The sequence below is a fragment of the Pristiophorus japonicus genome, unplaced genomic scaffold, assembly GCF_044704955.1.
Source record: "Pristiophorus japonicus isolate sPriJap1 unplaced genomic scaffold, sPriJap1.hap1 HAP1_SCAFFOLD_42, whole genome shotgun sequence".
Taxonomy (NCBI): Eukaryota; Metazoa; Chordata; class Chondrichthyes; family Pristiophoridae; genus Pristiophorus; species Pristiophorus japonicus.
This window is the reverse complement of record NW_027254090.1, coordinates 5,453,290-5,479,290: the sequence shown is the minus strand read 5'-3', so window position 1 is coordinate 5,479,290 and position 26,001 is coordinate 5,453,290. Positions and strand designations below refer to the sequence as shown.

General features: G+C 44.2%; 1 non-coding gene and 1 pseudogene across 1 annotated transcript; one reads left to right on the top strand and one right to left on the bottom strand.

Annotated features, from left to right (window-relative positions):
* Positions 1-10,837: 10,837 nt before the first annotated feature.
* trnak-uuu (transfer RNA lysine (anticodon UUU)) lies at positions 10,838-10,910 on the bottom strand. Its single transcript has one exon. It is a non-coding gene; the product is annotated as a tRNA-Lys (tRNA).
* Positions 10,911-17,269: 6,359 nt separating this feature from the next.
* On the top strand, positions 17,270-25,363 carry LOC139250751 (probable G-protein coupled receptor 139; annotated as a pseudogene).
* Positions 25,364-26,001: the final 638 nt, after the last annotated feature.

Genomic DNA, 26,001 nt, shown 5'->3' with positions numbered 1-26,001 from the left:
GCACAGACCCCGGGGTAGGGAATTCAAATGATTCCCCACCCTCTGAATGAAGACATGTCTCCTCATCTCAATCCTAAGTGGCCAATACCTTATTCCAAGACTGCAACCCCTGGTTCAAGACTCCCCAACCAGGGGAAACATCCTCAATGCATTTCCTTGTCAAGCCCTGTCAGAGTTTTGTATGTTTCAATGAGATCACCTCTCTACTCTAGGCCTATTCTACTCAATCTCTCTTCATAGGACCTAATCTCCCCTCCTGCCTCCATCCCAGGATTCAGTCTGGTGAACCTTCGTTGCATGCTCTCTGTGCCCTGTATATCCTTCCTTAGGTAAGACCAAAACTATACACAGAAGTCCAGGTTTGGTCTCAACAAGGCCCTACATAATTACAGTAAAACTTCTTTACCTCAAATCCTTTTATAATAAAGGACGACATTCCATTTGCTTTCCTAATTGCTTGCTGTCCCTGCATATTAACGTTCAGTGATTGGTGCACAGGGACACCCAGATCCGTCTAACCACCAACATTTCCCCATCTCTCACCATTTAAAAAATACTCTGCTTTTCTATTTTTCCTACCAAAGTGGATAACTTCACATTTCTCCACATGTTATTCCATTTGCCGTGGTTCTTGCCCTCTCACATAGCCTGTCTACATTCTCTTCAAGTCTCTTTGCATCCTCCTCACAATTTACATCCCCAACGAGCTTTGTGTCATCAGCAAACTTGGACATATCACACCTGGTCCCCTCATCCAAATCATTGATAGAGATTATGAATAGCTGGGGGCTAATGACAGATTATCGCATTTTCCATACTACTGATATCAGGCTAACTGGTCTGTAGTTCCCCATTTTCTCACTCCCTCATTTATTAAATAGCAGGGTTATATTCGCTACCTTTCAGTCTGCGGGAACCGTTATAGAATCTATGGAATTTTGGAAGATGACAACCAGCGCATCCACTATCGCTATAGCCACCAATTTCGACACCCTAGGATGTAGGCCGTCAGGTCCAGGGGATTTATTGGATTTCAGTCCCATTAATTTCTCCAGTTCTTCTTTTTTTTACGAATACTAATTTCTTTCAGATCCTAATTCTCGCTAGACCCTTGGTACTCCATTATTTCCTGGATGTTTTTTGTGTCTTCTTCCATGAAGACATACACAAAGTATTGTTTTAATTTCTCCTCCATTCCCTTATTCCCCATTATAATTTCTCCTGTCTCAGCCTGTAGGGGGCCCACATTGACTTTGGCTAATCGTTTCCTTTTTACATACATGTTGAAGCTTTTAGTCTCTCATTTTCTATTTTCCCTTTCCTTTTCAATTTCTTGGTCCTGCTTTGCTAAATTCTGAAATCCTCTCAATCCTCCGGCTTACTGCTCTATTTGGAAAAATTATAAGCCTCTTCCTTCGATTTAATACTAATTTAAACTTCTCTTGTTAGCCACGGTTGGAGCACTTTTCTTGTGGGGCTTGTGTGCCTTAAATGAATGTATGGTTATTGTAAATTATGTATTAATTCCTTAAATGCTGGCCATTGCTTGTCTATCGTCAGACATTTTAATGTAGTTTTCCAATCTAACTTAGCCATCTCTCCCCTCATGTATACATACATAGTTTCTTTGTTTAGATTCAAGACTCTAGTTTCAGATTTAAATAAATCACTTTCAAACTTAATGTAAAATTCTATCATATTATGGTCACTCTTCCCAAGGGCCGCTTTATTACAAGGTTATTAATTAACTCTTTCTCATTGCAAAATACTCGATCCAAAATGGCCTGTTCTCCAGTTGGTGCCATAACTTATGATTTTGAAAACCATCTTGTACACATTCCATGAATTCGTCCTTCACACTATTATTGCAAGTATGGTTTGCTCAGCCTATATGTCGGTTAATCTCCCCCAGGATTTCTGTATTACCCTCGTTACATGCACCTCTAATTTTGTGGAGTTATACTGTGCCCTACATTACCACTTCTGTTCGAGGTCCTATAAACAACTCCCAGCAAAGGCTTCTGCCTCTTGCTGTTGCTGTGCACCACCCAAACTGATTCTACTTCTTGGTTTTTAGAGCTAAGATCCTTTCGCTAATGTCTTCATTATCAGATATCCCTCCTCCTTTTTCATTTCGCCTATCTCTTCTAAAAGTTAAATATCATGGAATATTTAGTTCCCAACCATGGTCACTTTGCAACCATGTCTCTGTAATGTCTGTTAGATCAAATCTATTAAGTTCTGTTTGCACTAGTAATTCATCTATTTTGTTTCTGCGACAGCACCTCCCAAATATGCCACCTCTAACACCCAGAAGGTCAAGGGCAGCAGGTGCATAGCAATATCAGCACCTCAAGGTTCCCACCCAAGTCACACACCATTCTGACTTAGAAATATATTGGCATTCCTTTATTGTCACTGGGTCAAAATCGTGGAACTCCCTCCCTAACAGCACTGTGGGAGGACCTTCACCACACGGACGGCAGAGGTTCAAGAATGTGGCTCACCATCACCTCCGAAAGGGCAATCCGTGATGGGCAATAAATGCCCAACTTACAGTGACACCCACATTCCGCGGATAAATAAAACAAGAATATCCTTAATTTGTGACTAACTGAGCAAGATGATAACCATGAGCTGCCGTTTGATGACGTACCACATACGAGACGTGTTAACAACATTGAATGACGTGGGATAAAAGGGCAACATGGATACATTATTGGCAAAGGGACAACAAGCAGAGAGTTGTGGTGAATGGCTCTGTGTCGGACTGGCGGACGATGTACAGTGACGTTCAAGGTTCAGTCCTCGGACCACTGCTGGCTTTGATAGACATTAATGAATTGGACTTGGGGGTGCAGGGCGAAAGTTTACAATTTGCCGAAAGCACGAAACTTGGAAGCGTGGCGAAAAGTGAGGAAGGTAGCAATAGACTTCAAGAAGACATAGACCGGCTGGTGGCATGGGCGGACAAAGGGCCGATGGAATTCAGTGCAGAGAATTGTAAGGTGATATGTGTTGTAGCAAGAATGAAAAGAGACCGTACAAACTCAATGGTACAATTTTAAAGGGGGAGCAAGAACAGACAGATCTGGGAGTGTTTGTGCACAAATCTTTGAAGGTGTTGGATAAGCTAATAAAGCAGTTAGCAAAGCATATGGGACGCCGGGCTTTATACATGAGAACACAAGAAATCGGAGCAATTTTGCCCCTTGAGCCTACTCCGCCATTAAATAGTATCATGGCTGATCTGATCTTGGCCTCAATTCCACTTCCCTGCCCACTTTCCATATCCCTTGACTTGGTTATCATTCAAATATTCATCTACCTCCACCTTAAATATATTCAATGGCCCACCCGCCAGAGCTCTCTGGGTACAAGAGTTCCAAAGATTCATGACCATCTGAGAGAATAAATTCATCCTCATTACCATTTTAAATGGGCAACCCCTTATACTGGAACTATGCCTCCGGGTTCGATATTCCCCCTCGAATGGAAACGTCCTAACTGCATCATCCGTGTCAAGCCCCCTCAGAATGTTATAATTTGCAGTAAGATCACATCTCATTCCTCCAAACACCAATGAGTATATGCCCAATCAGCTCAATATTTCTTCATAAGGCAACCCCTTCATCTCAGCAATCAAGCTCATGCACCTCCACTGAAATGCCTCCAATGCAATATATCCCTCCTTAAATAAGGAGACCAACCTGCACGCAGTACTCCAGGTGTGGTCTCACCAACGCCCTGTACAGTTGTAGCAGGACTTCCCTACTTTTATCCTCCATCCCCCTTGCAATAAAGACTAACATTCCATTTGCTTTCCTGCATGCTATGTTTTTTCCATGCATATTAACCCCCAGATCTTAACCTATCTATATAGTTTTGCATATTATTTGCATCCTCCTCACAACTTTTTTTCCCACCTATCTTTGTATCCTCAGCAAATTTGGCTGCAGTACACCCGGTCCATTCATCAAAGTCATTTATATAGCTGGTAAATAATTGAGGACAAACACTGATCTCTGTGGCACCCCTCCAGTTACAGTTTGCCACCTCTCTGTTATTTGTTAGTTAGCCAATAGTCTATCCATGCTAATATATGACCCCCAACCCCCGATCACTTATCATGTGCAGTAACCTTCTATGTGGCAGCTTATCGCATGTTCCCTGGAAATCCAAATACATTACATCTACTTGTTCCCCGTTAACCACCCTGCTCGTTGCATCCTCAAAGAACTCTATAGCAAATTTGTCAAACACGATTTCACTTTTATAAAACCATGCTGACTCTGCTTGATTGTATTATGATTCTCTAAATGGCCTGATACTATTGGACTCCAGCATAACTGATCTATAGTTTACCGCTTTCTGTCTTCCTCCTTTATTTAATAGGGCCGTTACATTTGCCGTTAAAATCGGGGATTCTCAAGGGGCCAGTATGGGGAGCGCAGAAATCTTGGGGTGTTGTGGGGCTGGAGGAAATTACAGAGATAGGGAGGAGCGCCACCATGGAGGGGTTTGAGAAATTAAGGAATATAATTTTTAAATCAAGGCATTGCTTAAGCAGGAAACAGTGTCGGTCAGTGAGCACAGTGGTGATGGGTGAATGAGACTTATTCTGTGTTAGGACATGGGCAGCAGAGTCTTGGATGACCTCACGTTTACATAAGGTACACCGTGGAAGCCAGCCACGGCAAGTCTAGAGGTAACAAATGCATGGATGAGGATTTCAGCAGCAGATGACCTGAAGCAGGAGCAGGGTCAGGTGATGTTATGGAGCTGGAAATAGGCAGTCTTAGTGATGCCACGGATATGTGGTCAGAAGCTCACCTCAGGGTCCAATATTGCACCAAGGTTGCAAACAGTTTGGTTCAGCCTCAGACATGTGGCAGGGAAAGGGAAGGAGTCGGTGGCTGCGAAATGCACAAGATTCCACAAAAGAGACTGTTAGCTAAAATGAGTGAAATTGAAGGCAAATTATTGGAGTGGTTAGAAGATTGTTTAGATGGTCGAAGACAGGGAGTAGGGATAATGTGAATATATTCGAATTGGAATGTCGAACTAGTGGTGTCCCACAAGGATCTGTGCTGGAGGATCAACTATACACTCTATTTATTAATGACATGGACAACATTACAGAGAGCCAAATATCTAAGTTTGCCGATGGTACAAAGTAAGTCGTGTAGATATAGTAAGTAGTGTAGATATAGGCACAACATTACAAAGATACATTGATAGATTAAGTGAGCGAACAAGGCTGTGGCAGATGGATTATAAAACACACAAGCGTGACTTCATCCATTTTGAACCTGAGAGAAATACATCGAGTATTTTTTGAGTGGTGTAAAGCTGGGAGCCGTGGGTAGATTTCGGGGCCCATGTACATACACTAAAATATAGTAGTCAGGTGCAAAATATATTCACAAAGGCTAAAATAATTTTCGTCTTTAGATCTACAGTGCTGGAATATAAAGAAGAGAATGTATTCCTAAACTATAAAAAGCTCTGATTACATCATATCTGCAGTATTGTGCACAGTTTTCGGCACCGCACCTTAGAAATGATATATTGGCCGTGGAGAATGTTACCAGGGCTCCGTGTTAAACTGTGAGGATAGATTAAATAAACTAGGCTTCTGGTCCTTGGAATACAGCAGGTTAGGGAGCGATTTCATTGGGTGTATTGGACTTGGAAAGGAATTGAAGGGTAGATGGAGAGACACACTTTCCGCTGGCGGAGGACTCTAAGACAAAGGAACACAACCTTAAAATCCCAATCTGGCCATTCGGGAGAAACGTTGGGAAACACTTCTTCACTCAAAGGGTGGTAGAAGTGAGGAGCTCTCTCCCACAAAATGCAGCAGATGCTATCTCAATGAATTATTTTAAATCTGAGGTAGATGAAGGTTTTCTTGCCAAGGGTATTACAGGATATGGAGCCAAGGCGTGAGGACACAGATCAGCCACAATCTCATTGACTGGAGGAACAGGCTCGAGGGGTTGATACATATTAATGCTTGAGGGTCACCAGACACCAGAGGGCGCTGCAGTCGGAGGTCATGGGGGTTTACACCTGTGGCATGCGTGCTTGGTCATCTGTTTCTAAGCTGGGTGTCTTTGTCACGCAGACACTCTCGGGCTGGAATAAAGATGGATCAGGTTGCACCTGAGTGAGTTTACAGCAACAAGACTCTTGAGTCATTACAATTGGCGTCGAGGTAATTTAAGACCCTTCGCATGCACAACGGGCACATTGGAAATCCTGAAGAGATTTGTGAAGGGTGAGGATTGGACGGATTTTGTCGACCGCCTGGATCAGTATTTTGTGGCCAACGGCATGGAGGCAGAGACCTACACAGTTAAGCACAGGGCAGTTCTCCTCACCGTTTGTGGTCTGTAAATTTACGTCCTCATAAAGAATCTTCTCTCGCCTATACTTTCGGTGGGAAAAGTGCATGAAGAATTGTGTACGTTGGTGGGTAACCATCTGAAGCCACAGAGGGGAGATCGTCATATCACGCTACCGTTTCTACACACATGTTCGTGCTGAGGCTGAGGATGTGTTGGGATTAATTGCCGACCTGCGCCGTCTTGCTGAGCCGTGTAAGTTCAGGAACATGCTGGAAGACATGCTGCGTGATGTCTTCATGCTGGGCATCAGCCATGATGCGATCCTCAGGAAGCTGTTGGCTGCAGAGACGCTGGATTTGAAAAAGGCCATCGCGACTGCCCAGGCTTGCATGACGACGGATGATAATTTGAGGCAGATATTATCGATGAGTCAGAGTTCCACGGCAAGTACTGTAAACAAGATGGCGCCGTTTCTGGGCAGAGCTGCTTACACGAAACCTGCCGCTGCTCAGAGCCCGCCAACTGCTTCGAACCAGATTTCACCCTGTTGGCATTGTGGGGGCAATCATCGGCATCATCAGTGTGAGTTTAGACAATATTTATCAAATGAATGTTCGAAAGTGGGGCATCTTCACAGGATGTGTCAGTTTCCCCTCTTTATGCTCCGCAGATAAAGGCAGCATTGGACAACAAACTCATTTCTCCTCCATAGATTTGTAACAGGTAACTGTCGGTTGAGCACACGATTTGACAACTCGATTTGTTGATCAAGCCTCATTGACAAAGGCAACAAAACTGGCCACCAGCATCAGGTGTCTCTCACTTGTTGATCCCAAATTTTCAGCAGCTGGGACAACATGAATTCAGATCCACCGAGATTTGAACTTGAATCACTGGATTCAGAATCCAAAGTGCTGACCATTACACCATGGAACCAACAATGGCAAAAAATTGGAAACATTTCCCAAAACAACAAAACCATCTCCAACATTACACTTTGGCTCGGCCTTTTCTCATCCACACCGTCAGTTTCCCCTCTTTACGCTCTGCTAATTATTGATGCAGAGCAATTCACACAGATGCCGTCGAGGCTATGGGTTCTCAAGTAGCTGTTTCTGTTTCACACTGTTCATCACAGCTTGTACTTCAGTCTTGCCAGGTAAAAAGTGCGTTGGCATTGCAATGCATTAATGTAAAATGCTTGGCATGAAAAGAAAATGCAACGTTTTGTCGAGTGCATATTCATCCTGCTGATTGCATATTGCACAGATAATCTCAGCACACACTGAGCAGGCAAAAGCAGCATTAGACGACAAACTGATTTCTCCTCCGCTGACTTGTAACAGGTGTAGGGGGTGGTCTCGGAGGTCACGTTCACCTCTGACCTTCTGAGCGGTTCGAATTGCTCCCATTCCCTGAGTTCTAGACTTTGGATTTTTTGGGGATGTGACAAAGTGCAAGAGACAACTGGTTTGGTGCAAGAAACTTTAATTTTATTCAGGAAAGATAACTACAATGTCAAAACATACAATCTCTGGAATAAGGAACACTTTATTACACATGCAAAAGGGGTTACAGAAAATAATACACCTCCCTCCTCCCAATACCTAAATCTGACTCGGTTAAACTCTAGGGCAACGGGGATAATGCTCACCAATCCTCTTATTGACAGTTAGCGGTGGATCACGGTTTCAGGGTTCGCTGGACTCTGTAGGTTCTGCTTGTCGAACCCCGAACATCGTGGAAGATTTCTTACTGCATAGTCTTCAGTTGGGTGGAATCCGCTGATGCAGTAGGGCGTGTTTTGGATTTATGGGGTGAGTATCCACTTTGCTCTGGTAGGAGTGGGTTGTAAAGTTCCTTTCGGTAATGTTTTACCAGTTGGTTGCTCAGGGATAGCTTGTAGAGTGAAAACAGCTTGCGAATATTCGGGTTTTCGTCGAGTTGACTTCAGTTTGGAAGTCGTTGTTTGCAGTGGCTCAATATTGCCAATTTGGTTGCTGGTAATATCTTGTTGGTTGTTTCTTGAGCCTCTTGCTGCCGCGGCATGCTTGGTGTCCTAAGAATTAGAAACAGGAGTAGGCCATCTAGCCCCTTGAGCCTGCTCCGCCATTCAAAAAGAACATGGCTGATCTGTTTGCGATGCTGTCTTGGTCAATGTTCTGAAGATACCAGGTTAATGAAAGCTGGTGTGCTGATCTTGAAGTCTGCCAGGTCTGAAGTATATGAAGCTGGTGTAGGAGCAAAGGTGGCTACTTCACTGTAAAACAGGGCCTCAATTATACCTTGAGAGCCTTGCGAATGTGCGCGCCAAATCAAACCCAATTCTTTGTCTTAATTTTGGATTGGTAATTCTTTGTTGGATTTTGGCGGGCTCGTTAACGGTAACGTGTTTTAGGATGTGTCGATCGGTTGAATTCGAATCGGAATTATACGAATTATATTCGGTGTTTACGTTGTCTGCCTAGGCCTGGGTTTTCCATGTAGGCCGGAAGGTGATTCACATTATGCATGTGTGGATGGGTTTCATTCTTGGAGCTATCGCTGGCTATCTCTGGGTCAATTGTTGCTATGTTAATGTCTCCTCGGGAGCAGAGTTTTGGAGTTTACAGAGTTCCGCATACAATTTGTTTTGGCTCGAATATCCCAGACAGCTCCAATACCCAAAGACTGGTCTTTTAAGAGATTACTGTTCCCCTGGAACATTTGCAGTCCTTTTCCCTTGCAGACTCATGCAACCTTTAACATCCCAAAGTTCATTTTAAGCGATTCCAAAATGAGCCTTCCTTAGAATTTCTTTGTACAGAGGGGGAATCTGTGAATTTTGAGAGAACTCGAGTTTTACACAGGTAACTGATGGTTGAGCACACGATTTGACAACGAGACTTGCAGATCAAGCATCAATGACAAAGGCAACAAAACTGGCCACCAGCACCAGGTGTCTTTCATTTGTTTGTCTCAAAATTTCAGCAGCTGGGACAACAAGATTTGAACTCGGATCACTGTATTCAGAGGCTAGGGTGCTGAACATTACACCATGGAACTGACCATACCAAAGTCTTTGAAACAGTTCTCAAAAACAACAAAATCATCTCCAATATTACACTTTGGCTTGGCCTTTTCTCATCCACAGCGTCAGTTTCCCCTCTTTAGGCTCTGCTAAATATCGATTTAGAGCAATTCACACAGATGCCGTCAGGTTTCTGGTCAATAGTGACCCCCAGGATATTGATGGTGCGGGGTTCGGTGATGGCAATGACGTTGATAGCCGGGCCTGCTTCAGTTGCATGTTCCTGTCACTGATTGCTGCCAGGCTCCTGTTGGCTCCGCCCCGTTGGTTTATCTCGAACTTTAAACCACGGAACAGGTTCTCCTGAATTCCAAGGTGTGAACGGAAATCAACCACCAAAAGTCCTGTCATTAACCACAGGGGTTCCGACAATTTTCTGATCGCAAAGCACTTTCAGTCCTTGTCCTTGTCCAGAAAATTGCAGAGGCGGAAAATGGGGAGCTTAATGACATTGAAAGGAGAACATTGTTGTTTGGTGCAGTTCCGTTCAGAGAAATGTTTGTAAAAGGAACTTTTTGCAGAGAGAGGGATTGAGCATTTCAGCTTGTTGCTGAGCACTTCTCTCTGGGCACTGAGCTAAGCAGTAGTTTCTGTAGTGTAGTGGTTATCACGTTTATCTCACATGCGAAACGACCTTAGTTTGATCCCAGGCAGAAATATTGTTTTTGAAACAAAAACTTGTGTGCGATAAAATTGAACAAAAGCAGTCCGGGTCACATTGTCGCATGATGCAAGCTACTTCGGACCCGGGCCAAAGCTCCCCGTACACCGAGCACACGCTCAGGAAAACCCCGGAGGAGAGGATATCCCGGTCACTGGGCCTTCCAGCAACACTGAACAAGCGCCCGGTCTGAAACTTTCCAGAGTAATAACTTGCAACTGGCGCATTCACCAGTCAGGATGGCCGAGCGGTCTAAGGCGCTGCATTCAGGTTGCAGTTTCCTCTTGAGGCATGGGTTTAAAACCCCCTCCTACCATTAATTGTATTTAATTACAAACTCATTTGTTTTGACACCACTCTGAAGTGCATTGGGACATCCATCTAACTTCATAAAATTATTCCACTTCAATTCCAAACGGTAATATCAAAGTTACTTCAGAAACAGCCTCGATCCCGGGTGGCTGTCGCGAAAGCAATGGTTTTGTGAAGTATTGAAAGGTGCCCTCGAAATATCTGGCACTGCTAATTTAAAAACACGGTTATAAGTTGTTTCAGTGCAAAAGAAGGCAGGTTCGAAGGGCCAAATGTCCGACTCCTGCTCCTGGTTCTTGTGTTCTTATGCAGAGCACAGAACAAATGATTAAATTATCAACTCTCCCTCAGTTCGCATTTCTTTCATTGTGCAAAAGTAGATTATGGGCTCATTAATAATGTTTTCCCGTGAAAACAACATAAGATTTAAGGAAAATTAATCACCCAACGTGGGGCTCGAACCCACGACCCTGAGATTAAAAGTCTCATGCTCTACCAACTGAGCTAGCCGGGCTTCTCAACATTTACTCTATCAATCCCCTTCAGAATATTGTCCGTTTCAATGAGATCACCTCACTTTCTTCTGAACTCCAGAGAGTTTTGGCATATTCTACACAATCTCTCATCATAGGACAGTCCTCACATCCCAGGAATCAATCTGGTGAACCTCTGTTGCACCACCTCCCAGGCAAATATATCCTTCCTCAGATAAGGAGACCAAAACTGTGCACAGTACTCCAGGTGTGGTCTCACCAGAGCCCTGTACAATTGTAGCAAGACTTCCTTACTCTTGTACTATGGGCTATTTATTAGGTACTATGGGCTGAATATCCTGTTTTTCTGCTGATTCTACGGTTGTATAAAAATGTATTAAAATTTGACAGTCACTTATTTGTATTTCCTTCAGTGTGCAACACATGTGGGTGGATTAATGATGATTGAAACAATTATTCAGTATCTCACAGACTTCAATTATTTTTGTCAATTTGCTCTGTAAAAATGCTTTCTGTGACCGAGAATCAAACCCAGACCACAGCAGTGAGAGCACCAAATCCTAACCACTAAACTACCAGGGAACACTGCTTACAGACTCTGTGATAGCTTTAAATATAGTCAGCTTACAATCACAGCTGAGAATTGTGCGGTGACACGGCGTGTAACTGGATTTGCTGGGAGCTGCGTGGAGGCCCCGACCTGCGTGAGAACACCAGTGGCAGGTCGGGGCCATAAAAGGAGCGGTGAGCGGCGGCCTGGGAGCAGCGTGGTGGTGTACCATGGCAAGGTACAGCGCGAGGTGGTGCAGGAGGGCGACGGCAGCGAAGAGTGATGTCATCAAAGTCCAGGTCGGTGATTGGAGCGTGGGCAGGTACAGCAGGAGCAGCGAGAGACTGTGGAGGGATGTGATCGGGTTCCAGGGTCGGTGTGAGTTCAGGGCCAGGTGCCCAGGGGCAGCACGGGCCAGCCCACACTGCAATATGTGTGTACACCAGATCCGTGCAGCAGAGCTGGTCTCCAGTTGTCTGGGCGTTCGAGCGGCAGGAAGGTGGAGCGAGCAGGGCCCTATAAAGGCCCAGCAGGAGTCGGGGATCGGCGGCAGTCGGAGGTGTAGCTGGAGGAGGAGCAGCGAGCAGCGAGCTACAGCTGGTGCAGGATCAAAAGTAAGAAAGAAGTTTAAAGTAATCGAAGGGTGACGTCACAACTAATAGGGCAAGTGATTGGCTGGTTGAGTAGTGTGTCGTTTTCCTTTCGTTTTTCTTTCTTCTTGTTCTTAGCAGTAAGAAACCTTGTCATTGTTGAAAAATTAACTAATTTAAGGGTTCATTCATGGCAGGAGAGGCCAGACCTGTGTCATGCTCCACCCGAGCTATGTGGGAAGATAGCGACGCTTACAGCATCCCTGACGACTGCATGTGCAGGAAGTGTATCCAGCTGCAGCTATGGCAGACCACATTGTGGCACTGGAGCTGCACATGGATTCACTCTGGAGCATCCGCGATGCTGAGGAAGTCGTGAATAGTACGTTTAGTGAGTTGGTCATACCACAGGTAAAGGTTACTCAGGCAGATAGGGAATGGATGACCAAAAGGAAGAGCAGTGGAAGGAAGGTACTGCAGGTGTCCCCTGCAGCCATCTCCCTCCAAAACAGATACACCACCTTGGGTACTGTTGGGGGAGATGACTCATCAGGGAAAGGCAGCAGCAGCCATCCATGGCACCAGGGTTGGCTCTGCTGCACAGGAGGGCAGGAAAAAGAGTGGGAGAGCTATAGTGATAGGGGATTCTATTGTAAGGGGAATAGTTAGGCGTTTCTGCGGGCGCAAACGAGATTCCAGGATGGTATGTTGCCTCCCTGGTGCAAAAGTCAAGTATGTCTTGGAGCAGCCAAAGAGCATTCTGGAGGGGCAGGGTGAACAGCCAGCTGTCGTGGTGCATATAGGTACCCACGATATAGACAAAAAATGGGATGAGGTCCTACAAGCTCAGTTTAGGGATCTAGGAGTTAAATTAAAGAGTAGGACATCAAAGGTAGTAATGTCACGATTGCTACCAGTGCCATGTGCTAGTCAGAGTAGGAATTGCAGGATAGCTCAGATGAATACGTGGCTTGAGGAGTGGTGCAGAAGAGAGGGATTCAAATTCCTAGGACATTGGAGCTGGTTCTGGGGGAGGTAGGACCAGTACAAACCAGACAGTCTGCACCTGGGCAGGATTGGAACCAATGTCCTAGGGGCAGTTTTTGATAGTGCTATTGGGAAGAGTTTAAACTAATATGGCAGGGAGATGGGAACCTTTGGAGGGAGACAGAGGGAAGTAAAATGGGGCAGAAGCAAAAGATAGAAAGAAGAAAAGTAAAAGTGGAGGACAGAGAAACCCAAGACAAAAATCAAAAAGGGCTACATCACAGTAAAAGTCTAAAGAGACAAAGTGTGTTAAAACGATAACCTGAAGGCTCTGTGCCTCAATGCGAGGAGTATTCGTAATAAGGTGGGCGAATTAACTGCGCAGGCAGCTATTAATGAATATGATATAATTGAGATTATGGAGACATGACTCCAGGTTGATCAAGGTTGGGAGCTCAACATCCAGAGGTATTCAATATTCAGGAAGGATAGACAGAAAGGAAAAGGAGGTTGGGTAGCGTTGCTGGTTAAAGAGGAAATTAATGCAGTCGTAAGGAAGGACATTGACTTGGATGATGTGGAATCTGTATAGGTAGAGCTACGGAATACCAAAGGGCAGAAAACGCGAGTGGGAGTTGTGTACAGACCAGCAAACAGCAGTAGTGCGGTTGGGGACAGCATCAAACAAGAAATTAGGGATGCGTGCAATCATGGGCGACTTTAATCTGCATATAGATTGGGCAAACCAAACTGGTAGAAATACGGTGGAGGAGCATTTCGTGGAGTGTATTAGAGCTGGTTTTCTAGATTAATATGTCGAGGAACCAACTCGAGGGCTGGCCATCCTCGACTGGGTGATGTGTTATGAGAAAGGACTAATTAGCAATCTTCTTGTGCGAGGCCCCTTGGGGAAGAGTGATCATAATATGGTAGAATTTTTATTAAGATGGAGAGTGACACAGTTAATTCAGAGACTCAGGTAACTTCGATGGTATGAGGCATGAATTGGCTAGAATAGACTGGCGAATGATACTTAAAGAGTTGACAGTGGATAGACAATGGCAAACATTTAAAGATCACATGGATGAATTTCAACAATTGTACATCCCTGTCTGGAGTAAAAATAAAATGGAGAAGGTGGCTCAACCGTGACTAACAAGGGAAATTAGGAATAGTGTTAAATCCACGGAAGGGGCATATAAGTTGGCCAGAAAAAGCAGCAAACCTGAGAACTGAGAGAAATTTAGAATTCCGCAGAGGAGGACAAGGATTTAATTAGGAAGGGGAAAATAAAAGTATGAGAGGAAGCTTGCTGGGAACATAAAAACTGACTGCAAAAGCTTCTATATTTATGTGAAGCGAAAAAATTTGTGAAGTCAAGACGGAGTTAGATATGGCCCTTGTGGCTAAAGGGATCAAGGGATATTGAGATATGATCAGCCATGATCTTATTGAATGGTGGTGTAGGCTCGAAGGGCCGGATGGCCTACTCCTGCACCTATTTTCAATGTTTCTGTGATTCTATGTTTCTATGTCCCTTGCAATCAGAATAATGTGAATTTATAATGGAGAACAAGGAAATGGCAGACCAATTGAACAAATACTTTGGTTCCGTCTTCATGAAGGAAGACACATATAACCTTCCGGAAATACTAGAGGACCGAGCGTCTTGCGAGAAGGAGGAACTGAAGGAAATCCTTATTAGTCAGGAAATTGTGTTAGCAAAATAAATGCGATTGAAGGCTAATAAATCCCCAGGGCCTGATAGTCTGCACCCAGAGTACTTAAGGAAGTGGCCCTAGAAATAGTGGATGCATTGATGATCATTTTCCAACATTCTATAGACTCTGGATCAGTTCCTATGGATTAGAGGGTAGCTGATATAACCCCACTTTTTAAGAAAGGAGGGAGAGAGAAAACGGAATTATAGACTGGTTAGCCTGACATCGGTAGTGGGGAAAATGCTGGAATCAATTATTAAAGATGTAATAGCAGCGCATCGGGAAGGCAGTGACAGGATCCATCCAAGTCAGCATGGATTTATGAACTGGAAATCATGCTTGACAAATCTTCGAGAATTTTTTGAGGATGTAACCTTTAGAGTGGACAAAGAAGATCTAGTGGATTTGGATGTGGACTTTCAAACAGCTTTTGACAAGGTCCCACACAAGAGATTAATGTGCAAAATTAAATAAATGGTATTGGGGTAATGTATTGACGTGGATAGAGAACTGGTTGGCAGACAGGAAGCAAAGAGCAGGAATAAACAGGTTCTTTTCAAAATGGCAGGCAGTGACTAGTGGGGTATCGCAAGGTTTAGTTCTGGGACCCCAGCTCTTTAAAATATGCATTAAGAATTTAGACGAAGGAATTGAATGTAATATCTCCAAGTTTGCAGATGACACTAAGCTGGGTGGCAGTGTGAGCTGTGAGGAGGAAACTAAGAGGCGGCAGGGTGAATTGGACAGGTTAGGTGAGTCGGCAAATGCATGGCAGATGCAGTATAATGTGGATAAATGTGAGGTTATCCACTTTGGTGGCAAAAACAGGAAGGCAGAATATTACCTGGATTGTGAAAGATTAGGAAAAGGGGAGGTGCAATGAGACCTGGGTGTCATGGAACATCAGTCATTGAAAGTTGGCATGCAGGTATAGCAGGTAGTGAAGAAGTTAAATGGCATGTTGGCCTTCAGAGCGAGAGGATTTGAGTATAGGAGCAGGGAGGTCTTACTGCAGTTGTACAGGGCCTTTGTGAGGACACACCTTTGATCTCCTAATACACCTTTGATCTCCTAATCTGATGAAGGGCTGTTGAGAGAGTGCAGCGAAGGTTCACCGGACTGATTCCCGAGATGGCAGGAGGGAGATGGGGAAACAATTAACGTGTGCCTATTCCAGAGACTTCAGACTGGATCGACGAGGCTTATATTCACTGGAATTTAGAAGAATGAGAGGGGATCTCATAGAAACATATAAAATTCGGATGGGATTGGACAGGTTAGATGCAGGAAGAATATTCCCAATGTTGGGGAAGTCCAGAACTAGGAGACACAATCTAAGGATAAGGGGTAAGCCAGTTAGGACTGAGATGAGGAGAGACTTCTTCACTTAGAGAATTGTGAACCTATGGAATTCTCCACCACAGAAAGTTGTTGAGGCCAGTTCGTTAGATGTGTTCAAAAGGGAGTTAGATGCGGCCGTTACGGCTAAAGGGATCAAGTGGTGTGGAGAGAAAGCAGGAATGGGGAACTGAAGTTGCATGATCAGCCATGATCATATTGGATGGTGGTGAAGGCTCGAAGGGCCTGCACCTGCACCTATTTTCTATGTTTCTATCTTTCTATTATGGTTGAACTGTTTAAAACTGTCGTTAGGCCAAAGCGAGAGTACTGAGCACTGTTCTGGTCACCAAATCACAGGAAATGTTAATTGAACTGCAAAGGGTAGAAGGGAGATTCACGAGGATGTTGCCAGGACCGGACAATTTTAGCCATGTGTCAAGATTGGATAGCCTGCGGTTGTTTACTGTGGAACAGAGAATGCGGAGGGGGAGATTTGATTGCGGTGCATGAAATGATGTGGGGCCCAGATAGAGTGGGTTAGGATGGAACTAATTCCCTCAGCAGAGATGGAAATTACCAAGCGGGAGAGAATTAAATAAAGATTTGAAGGATTAGAGAGGATTAGTGAAGAACACTTCTGAACCCAAACACTAGTGTGGGTTTGGAGGTCACTGCCTGAATGGTAGTAAATGCAGAAAGCCGCATCGTATTTACAAAGTGTTTGGTTATGCACGAGAAGTGCTGTAACTGACACGGCTACGGCCCAAGAGCTGGAAAGTGGGATTAGGCTGGAGAGCTTCTTTTCAGCCCACATAGACACGGTGGGCCCAATGGCTGCTCTCTGTACTGTAACTTTCTATGATTCTACCTTTCCCAGTATTTCCTTATAAGTTTTTTAAGAAAAGGAAATTATGTCATTCTTTTAGGAATGTGAGACTTTTGTCTCCGGGTCTTCTGGGCTTTATCTGATTGGGAATTGTGCTCATGTTATTAAAAGTCTTGTTGTGAAAGTTGTTGATATCATCTGTTTGTTCAGTAACTGCAACTAAACCCAGTCAGCAGGGGCGATGTTATAACTGGATGGATTCTCTCGCCTATAAATAAGAGGAATCTTCTCATTGTCTCAATCGGTGAATTGCTCCCAGCGTTAATACCAACCATCGATTCATCGATTCTAATCGCAAGGGAAAATGTCTCTTGGTTTTCTCATCAAGCTCCAGATTCTATGGGCAATTTTTGATGTCCAAAAGATTTATGATCCTCTGCTGGCTGCAGTGGGTGTCCCTGGTATGTTCCTCCTTTCAGCCGGTATTTCAATAACCCGAGATTAACAGTAAATGGCTTCTTAGTCCCTGTGTCCAGCTTTTTATTCAATTACTTTCCTTGCAGTATAGCAACGAATAAACTTTAAAAATGCATCGATGTCTGAAAACACTTTGGGGCATCCTGTGGTCATGAAAGGTGCTGCACTCCGGCAATTCATTCATTCATTCATTCACAGAAACACAGAAACATAGAAAATAGATGCAGGAGTAGGCCATTCGGCCCTTCGAGTTTGCACCGCCATTCAATGAGATCATGGCTGATCATTCCCTCAGTACCCTTTCCTGCTTTCTCCCCATATCCCTTGATCCCTTTAGCCATAAGGGCCATATCTAACTCCATCTTGAATATATCCAATGAACTGGCCTCAACAACTCTCTGCGATACATAATTCCACAGGTTAACAACTCTCTGAGTGAACAAGTTTCTCCTCATCTCAGTGCTAAATGTCCTACCCCTTATCCGAAGATTGTGTCCCCTGGTTCTGGACTTCCCCAACATCGGGACCATTCTTCCCGCATCTAACCTGCCCAGTCCCGTCAGAATCTTATATGTTTCTATGAGATCCCCTCTCATCCTTCTAAACTCCAGTGTATAAAGGCCCAGTTGATCTTGTCTCTCCTCACATGTCAGTCCAGCCATCCCGGGAATCAGTCTGCAGAACCTTCGCTGCACTCCCTCAATAGCAAGAACGTCCTTCCTTAGGTTAGGAGACCAAAATTGAAGACAATATTCCAGTTGAGGCTTCACCAAGACCCTGTACAACTGCAGTAAGACCTTCCTGTCCTGTACTCAAATCCCCTAGCTATGAGGGCCAACATACCATTTGCCTTCTTCACCGCCTGCTGTACCTGCATGCCAACTTTCAATGACTGATGAACCATGACACCCAGGTCTCATTGCATCTCCCCTTTTCCTAATCTGCTGCCATTCAGATAATATTCTGCCTTCGTGTTTTTACCCCCAAAGTGGATAACCTCACATTTATCCACATTATACTGCATCTGCCATGCATTTTCCCACTCACCTAACCTGTCCAAGTCACCCTGCAGCCTTTAAGCATCCCCCTCACAGCTCACACCGCCACCCAGTTTAGTGTCATCTGCAAACTTGGAGATATTACACTCAATTCCTTCATCTAAATCGTTGATGTATATTGTAATGAGCTGGGGTCCCAGCACTGAGCCCTGCGGCACTCCATTCGTCACTGCATGCCATTCTGAAAAGGACCCGTTTATCCCTACTCTCTGCTTCCTGTCTGCCAACGAGTTCTCTATCCACATCAGTGCATTACCCCCAATACCATGATCTTTGATTTTGCACACCAATCTCTTGGGTGGGACCTTGTGAAAAGTCTTTTGAAAGTCCAAATACACCACATCCACTGGTTCTCCCTTGTCCACTCTGCTAGTTACTTCCTCAAAAAATTCCAGAAGTTTCGTCATTAATCATTAATCCATGCTGACTTGGACCGATCCTATCACTGCTTTCCAGATGCGTTGCTATTTCGTCCTTAATGATTGATTCCAACATTTTCCCCACGACTGATGTCAGGCTAACCGGTCTATAATGACCTGTTTTCTCTCTCCCTCCTTTTTTAAAAAGTGGTGTTACATTAGCTCCCCTCCAGTCCATAGGAACTGATCCAGAGTCGATAGACCGTTGGAAAATGACCACCAATGCATCCACTATTTCTAGGACCACTTCCTTCAGTACTCTTTCTTCCTTCCTTTCTCCTGCCTCTCTGTTGTTTTGTGAATCGCTCCTGTGTGTGTTTGATTATGGTCCATGCTGCACTGATGTGAACTCCCATTCATTGTTAGCAGTTCAATGATTGCTGTGTCTTTCATTTGTCATTATTATTTCCATTTCAGCAGTCGTATTTAGATCTGACTCTTCTGTCAGGCGATGGGACCAGCCATACTACTTATTCTCTCACTTTAAAGGGGATACTTTGTTGTAAATTCTGAGTCCGAGTTTCGGCTGAGAAACTGTTCCATGATCTCACACAAATTAGACAATTTCTGCATTATACAGTTGGTTATTTAATTGTACAAATCAGTCAGAACAGTTAACTGACAGAAGCATTGATAATACAATCTGATTCAGCTGCCGCACTTTCCATCATTTCCCGTTTTAAGTTATGTCACTGTTTCTGAATAGTTAAATTACAGTTCTGATTTTGATCCCGGTTTATTATTATGCAGCACATTTAATGGCTTGATTACTGAGACTGAATCCGCTTTATCAATTGAATCCCGTGCCTGCCTGATACAGTTCATCATATCGCTGATCGAATGTATAGTCATTGCAGCATAGTGTTTTGTTAGTGACACCATTCGTTATTGGATTGTGATTTATTCATTTTTGAATTAAAAGCCGAGTGCACTCACACCACTTGAGGAAAAGACCAAGAGTCACAGTGTTTGAATAGAATTGAAATATTTGCCGGCACAGATCCGATGCACCGATTGGCCACCTTCTGTGCTCTACCATTCTACGATTCTACGATTCTCACTTCTGTACCCAGTTTTGGAGTAATGGCCTGGGATTTGCTCTCAGCATTTGCCATCATTACAACTGTGAATCTGAGAGCAATGTCCGGAGTAAGCACATTCGCAGTTACAGGCGGAAATCGAGGAGTTGCTGCCAATCATTTCCTGTTCCTCCCCAGGACTCGCTGTTAAACTCCCCACAGCCGGCAATCAATTCAACTCGCTGACAGAAATTAAACTTTTTTCTGTTATATCTCTCTTAAAAGCCCCGGAAATAGTCAAGCTTTGTTGAAAGAGACGTAACTGTGTTTTTGATGGTGTATTACATTCTAATTACTGCTGAACCGTCGTCCTGGCACTAAACATCTAATTTTATACCGACGTTATGTCAAAATCTTCCACAATGATAAAAATTCCGTGGTTATTTATAACTGAAAAAACATGTTTCCTTATATTATTTTAGTTTCTGCATTATTCCTGTAAATGTCCCAATATTTATTTCGCTCTCTGTAAAATAATTAAAACCTGAAGGATAATCAGTGTATTTTACTTCCCAATTTGCAATCTGTGAATTGTTCAATGTGATTGGCTGCTGAGCCAGCTTCATGACATCACTGTTGCTGGAGTCTGGAGATCCCCTATACTTGCCCTCAAATGCAAGTTACTATCAGCGGGGTGATATTGATGCCACAGGAATCACTGGATCTTTGTGGGCAGCATTGTTCGAGGACAGCGGTGAGCACTGACCGCAAAATCTGGGCGATTATAGTTTGAATCATATTATTCCACTATTTACAGTAAGAGCAGCATTGTTCCAACTGTAACCTGTAAGGTAATTGAGAAATTGTGGGGTAAAATGAATGATATTAAGGGGACATTCTCCGCCGTTGTATTCTTGGTGCAGTACATGACACGTGAACATGAATTTCCAATTGCCGAGTGTAGAATCAGAGAATGGTTACAGCACAGAAGGAGGACATGCGGCCAGTCTCGCCTGTGCCAGATCTTTGCAAGGGCACTTCAGCTATTCCCACTCCCCACCCTTTCCCCTGAGCCCGAGATGTTGTTTCCTTCAGAAGAGCATAGGATGTCAGTTACTCGGCTCCTCGAATGTTAATCCATCGGGAATCCAAGGGCAAAGCATCAGAATTGGAATCACATCTAATATCCAAAATAAACATTAATTCAGAATTGAGCATTTTTTATTAGGAGCACAAATGTGGAACAATATTTCTACATGAGATGATGTAAACTAGTTGTAATTTTAAATGTATATGCGACAGGCTCGCTGGGGAGATGGTGGAAGCAGTGAGAGTTGACTCATTCAGAGGTAAGTTCGATAAATATGCTTCAAAAATTACCTTTCCAGGATAGAGTATCTGTGTCTTTCCCCTAGCCCCACACTAACCCTACGTCCTTCTGTGACCGCCCTGGAACACTCTCTCTCCCGACTCTCTTACAACTGCACTTACGAGATCCCAACTGTCCAGCCTTCGGCCCTCCATTCACCACGATATTTCTGCAGCTACCGATCTGCTCAACTACACCCTCACCACCACATTTGTTGGCCAAGTCCCGATTAAAACAATCAGTCTCTCTCTCACACTGGCTGTTCCCCCTGGTGCAGTACCCAACTTCACTCCCTCAAGTCCAAGAGACACAGACTTAAACGGATATGGCGGACAACTGGTTTAGCTATTCACCGCCAATAATAATGTATTATTGGGTCCTGCTCCTGTCTGACAAAATTGCTCCCTACTCCAGAATCATTCTGGAATGCAAAGATCAACCCGGCTTCCATTGTCTAGTGCTAACCATCTTCTTAAACCCTCTCCCCAGTCTCCTTCATCCTCACCTCCCACAACAATATTAGGCGCTCATGCACTTCTTTGTTTCTAAGATTGAGACCATCCAATCAGCTGCCTCTGCCACTTTGCTTCCTTCCCCTAGGCCACCGTGACAAACTTCCTCTAAGGATCGCCCTGCCCTAGCCCGGGACTTGCATATGTTTCCACTTTCTCTCCAATCTCCCCTCATGACTTATCTGTGCTGAAATTGTTCATGTATCACTTCTTGCTCCCTCGACCCTATTACCACCAAACTGCTTACCACCCAACATTCCTTCCTGCCTCCCATGTTAATGGACACAGTTAATGGATCTCTCTCCTCGCGCTCTATCCCCCTCTCCTTCAAACCTGCTGTGATCAACCCTCGCCTCAAAAAAGCAAACCGCTTGACCACTCTGTCCTTGGAAACTGCCGCCCCGTGTCCATCCGCCCTTTCCTCGCCAATGTCTTTAAATGTGTTGTCGCCTCGCAAATCCGTGTGCATCTTTCCCACCTCCATGTTCGATTCTGTCCACTCAGGTTTCTGCCCATGCCACATTACCGAAACAGCTTATCATGGTCAGAAATGTCATCCTACATGACTGTGACAAAGATAAGCTATCCCTCCTCGTCCTTCTTGACATATCTGCATTCTTTCACACTGCTGACCACTCCATTCTCCTTCAACGCCACTCCAAAGTCATCCAGCTGGGGGGGACTGCACTCAGCTTGTTCATTCTTATCTTTCGAATCTTAGCCAAAGAATCAGCTGCAAAGGCTTCTCTTCCCACTCCCGCATTGTTACATCTGGTGTCCTCCATGGATTTATCCTTGGCCGCCTCCTATTTCTCATCTGCATGCTACCCCTTGGCGATATCATCCGAAAACACAGCGTCAGTTTCCCCATGTACGCTGGTGACACTCAGCTCGAAGTCACCACCACTTCCCTTGACCCCTACAAATAATCTAACTTTTCAGACTGTGGTCCGTCATCCAGTTCTGGATGAGCAGACAATTTCTCCCATAAAATATTGGGAAGCTGTTGCCTTTGGTCCCTGCCACAAACTGCGTTCTCCAGCCACTTACACCATCACTCTCCCCACCTTCTGTCTGAGGCTCAATCACAATGTTTGCAACCTTGCTGGTATATGTGACCCTGAGATGAGCTTCTGAACATATACCGTTCCATAACTAATACTGCTTTTTTCCACCTCCATAATATCGCCCGTCTCCACTCCTGCCTCAGCTCAACTGCTGCTGAAACCCTCACTCATTCCTTTGTTACCTGTAGAATTGACCGTTCCAATGTACCCCTGCCCAGCCACATTCTACCCGATGTAAATTTGAGCTGATCCAAAACTCCGCTGCCCTGTCAGAACTCGTACCAAGTTCACCCATCCCCCTGTACTTGCTGACCTACATTGTCTCCCCATTAAGTAACGCCTCTATTTCAAAATATTGCTGTTAAATCCATGCAAGGCTTCGCCCCACCCTATCTCTGTAAACTTCCCCAGTCCGACAACCCCCCAAGATATGTGCGCTCCTCTAATTCTGCACTCTTGAGCATCCCTGATTTTAATCGCTCAAACATTGGTGGCCGTGCCTTCTGTTACCTGGGCCCTATGCTCTGGAATTCACTGCCGAACCCACTCTGTCTCTCTTCCTCGATTTCCACCTTTAAGACGCTCCTTCAAACCGACCTTTTTTACTAAGCTTTGGTCGTCTGCTGCACTTTATCCTTATGTGTCTGGGCATTAATTTTTGTATTATAATACACCTGCGGAGCACCTTGGAAAGCTTCACTGTGTTAAAGACGAGATATAAATACCTTGTTGCTGCAGTTGTAATTGGAGACATGTCATGTGGTAAAAGTAGCTGCTGAGAGGGGACACATGACGTTGGATTTGTACTTCCCAATGCTCGCCACCAGGGGGCTTCTCTTCCAGTCATGCCTGGCTCGATTGTACACTGTTGGCAGCGATTGATTTCTCTGATTAGACAACGACGCAATCATCATTACATCGTGTGACAACCCGGAAGCTACAAGGTAAATTAGATGAACTGTAGTATTTTTATTCATCCAGTAACTCCTATGATGCTATTGCGTAGATTACAAACATTTGATAGCCAGGTTTGGGTTGTGACATTGTACAGGTGCGTTCAATGCCTTGAACCAATGACCATTGTCGATCTATGAGCACAGAGAGTGGGTGTTGTTAGCTTACAATCCCATCCTAAGGGCACCATCAATTGTCCCATTCCTCTTACTGCCAGGCCTCTTCTATCCCTTCCCCTCCTCGGGATAGTAAGTTCAGCTGTATCACTCCAACAACTAACTCGTACACTCTGCAATTCAATCCTGCAAATACCCCCCATTTCATTCTCCCGCTGGCTCACATGTCGGTGAAGCTCACACTTCTCCATTCATTATTTTAGGGTTTGTTCTAAAATCAGGTTCTGGTTTGAACCGTGTTTCATTTGGTCCCATTGTGTCTCGTATTTTGCGATAATTTACCGATTCCTCTGATTACAAATCTCCACGTATCTCCATCACCGATAATATGAAATGGTTCCATCACTTGATGAAATGCCAAGCAGCAAAATTCTTGGTGCATCTCATGTTATTGTGAAGAACGATATTATCCCTGTTATAGATCCGACTCCGTCATGTCTTTGGAAACACAGCAAACTATGGTATGTATCCGCTGTTTGTGAATAATGTCCCTATTTTCCTCTTGCTCACAGTTAACGTGGTGACGATTGTGATTCTGTCTCGGGGAAAGTGCGGTCTCTCCAAATGTGTCACTCACCACCTGGTGGCCATGGCAGCGGTGGATCTACTGGTCGTGATCATCGATCTGATACTGAGGCAGATTCCTATTGTTTATCAGGATCAATTTCTTTTTCTGTTTCACGTTAGAATGTGTAATATCCATGCTATCCTGCTTTATGTAGCCACAGATTGTTCTGTCTGGTTCACGGTCACGTTCACCTTCGATCGATTTGTGGCCATTTGTTGTCAGAAGCTGAAATTGAAATATTGCACGGAGCAAACAGCGACTGTGGTTCTAGGAACAGTGACAGTGCTGAGCTGTCTGCGGAACATTTTCTGGTATTTTCTGTATACAAGTGAATATTGGTTGTCCAACAGTCCATGGTTTTGCAGTGTGACAATTGGTGTATCTTGTTCGCTGGTCTGGACTATCGTTGAATTAATGCATTACATTTTACACCTTTTATTCTATTTATTTTGATTCTACTGTTCAATGCTTTAACAGTCAGACACATTTTAGTGTCCAGCAGAGCCCGCAGTAGACTCCGGGGTCGGAGCAGTGGCGAGAGCCCCACTGACCCAGAGATGGAGAACCGAAGGAAATCGATGATTGTACTGTTTGTTATATCGGGGAATTTCATACTGTTATGGGTGGTGTTTATGGTCTGTTCTATCTTGAGACGATTGAATGACTTGGGATACTCTGTTTCTCTGCCCACGTTTGTATCGGAAATCAGCTTCATGCTCCAGCTCCTGAGTTGCTGCACGAACACTTTTATTTACGCAGTGACGCAGAAGAAATTCAGAGAGGATTTGAGTAATGTAGTCACATATCCTTTCACAATAATGCTCAAGTTAATTCGATGAGAAGGTTTCATATTTTCTCATATCATATATTGTTATGTCATATTCTGTTAATTTCACTGTCGGCTTTATGTAATTTATATTTTATGAAACATATCGCAAGCTGTTTGAATGTTAACAGTAAGTTAATATCATAATAGGGTCCTTGCAGACATGTGTTCCCCCAGGGCAGCACGTTACCCAAGAGCGGATTGATGCCTCAGACAGTCAGGGGCTGAGCTCGGTATCCAGGGGTATATTGGCAATGGGAGCCTTGTGCCATTTTTTTATACATTAGACCATTAGTTCACCATTTCCCCTCAGTCAGAGGGAATACAGTTTCTCATTGTTGAAAACTTTCTCGGATCTCTGCTAATCTTTGAAGAAAGACTTTTTTGAAAATCAGGTCATACACCAGAAAAAAATCAAGGTGGAAGAAGACTGTGAAGGAGATTAATCTCTGCATCCTCACTGGGATAGATACAGAAACAGAATCAATGTTTGGACTTCAACTTGTAATCAAAAGTTTTTGTTCGATCTTTATTTTAGTGACAGTTTCCAAACTGATGTTGAACTGCTTACACTGGACTCTATCGCTCTCAGTGTTCTGTATGTTTTACCTATTGTGCAATAAAGCAGATTATACATCGAACAAAAAAACA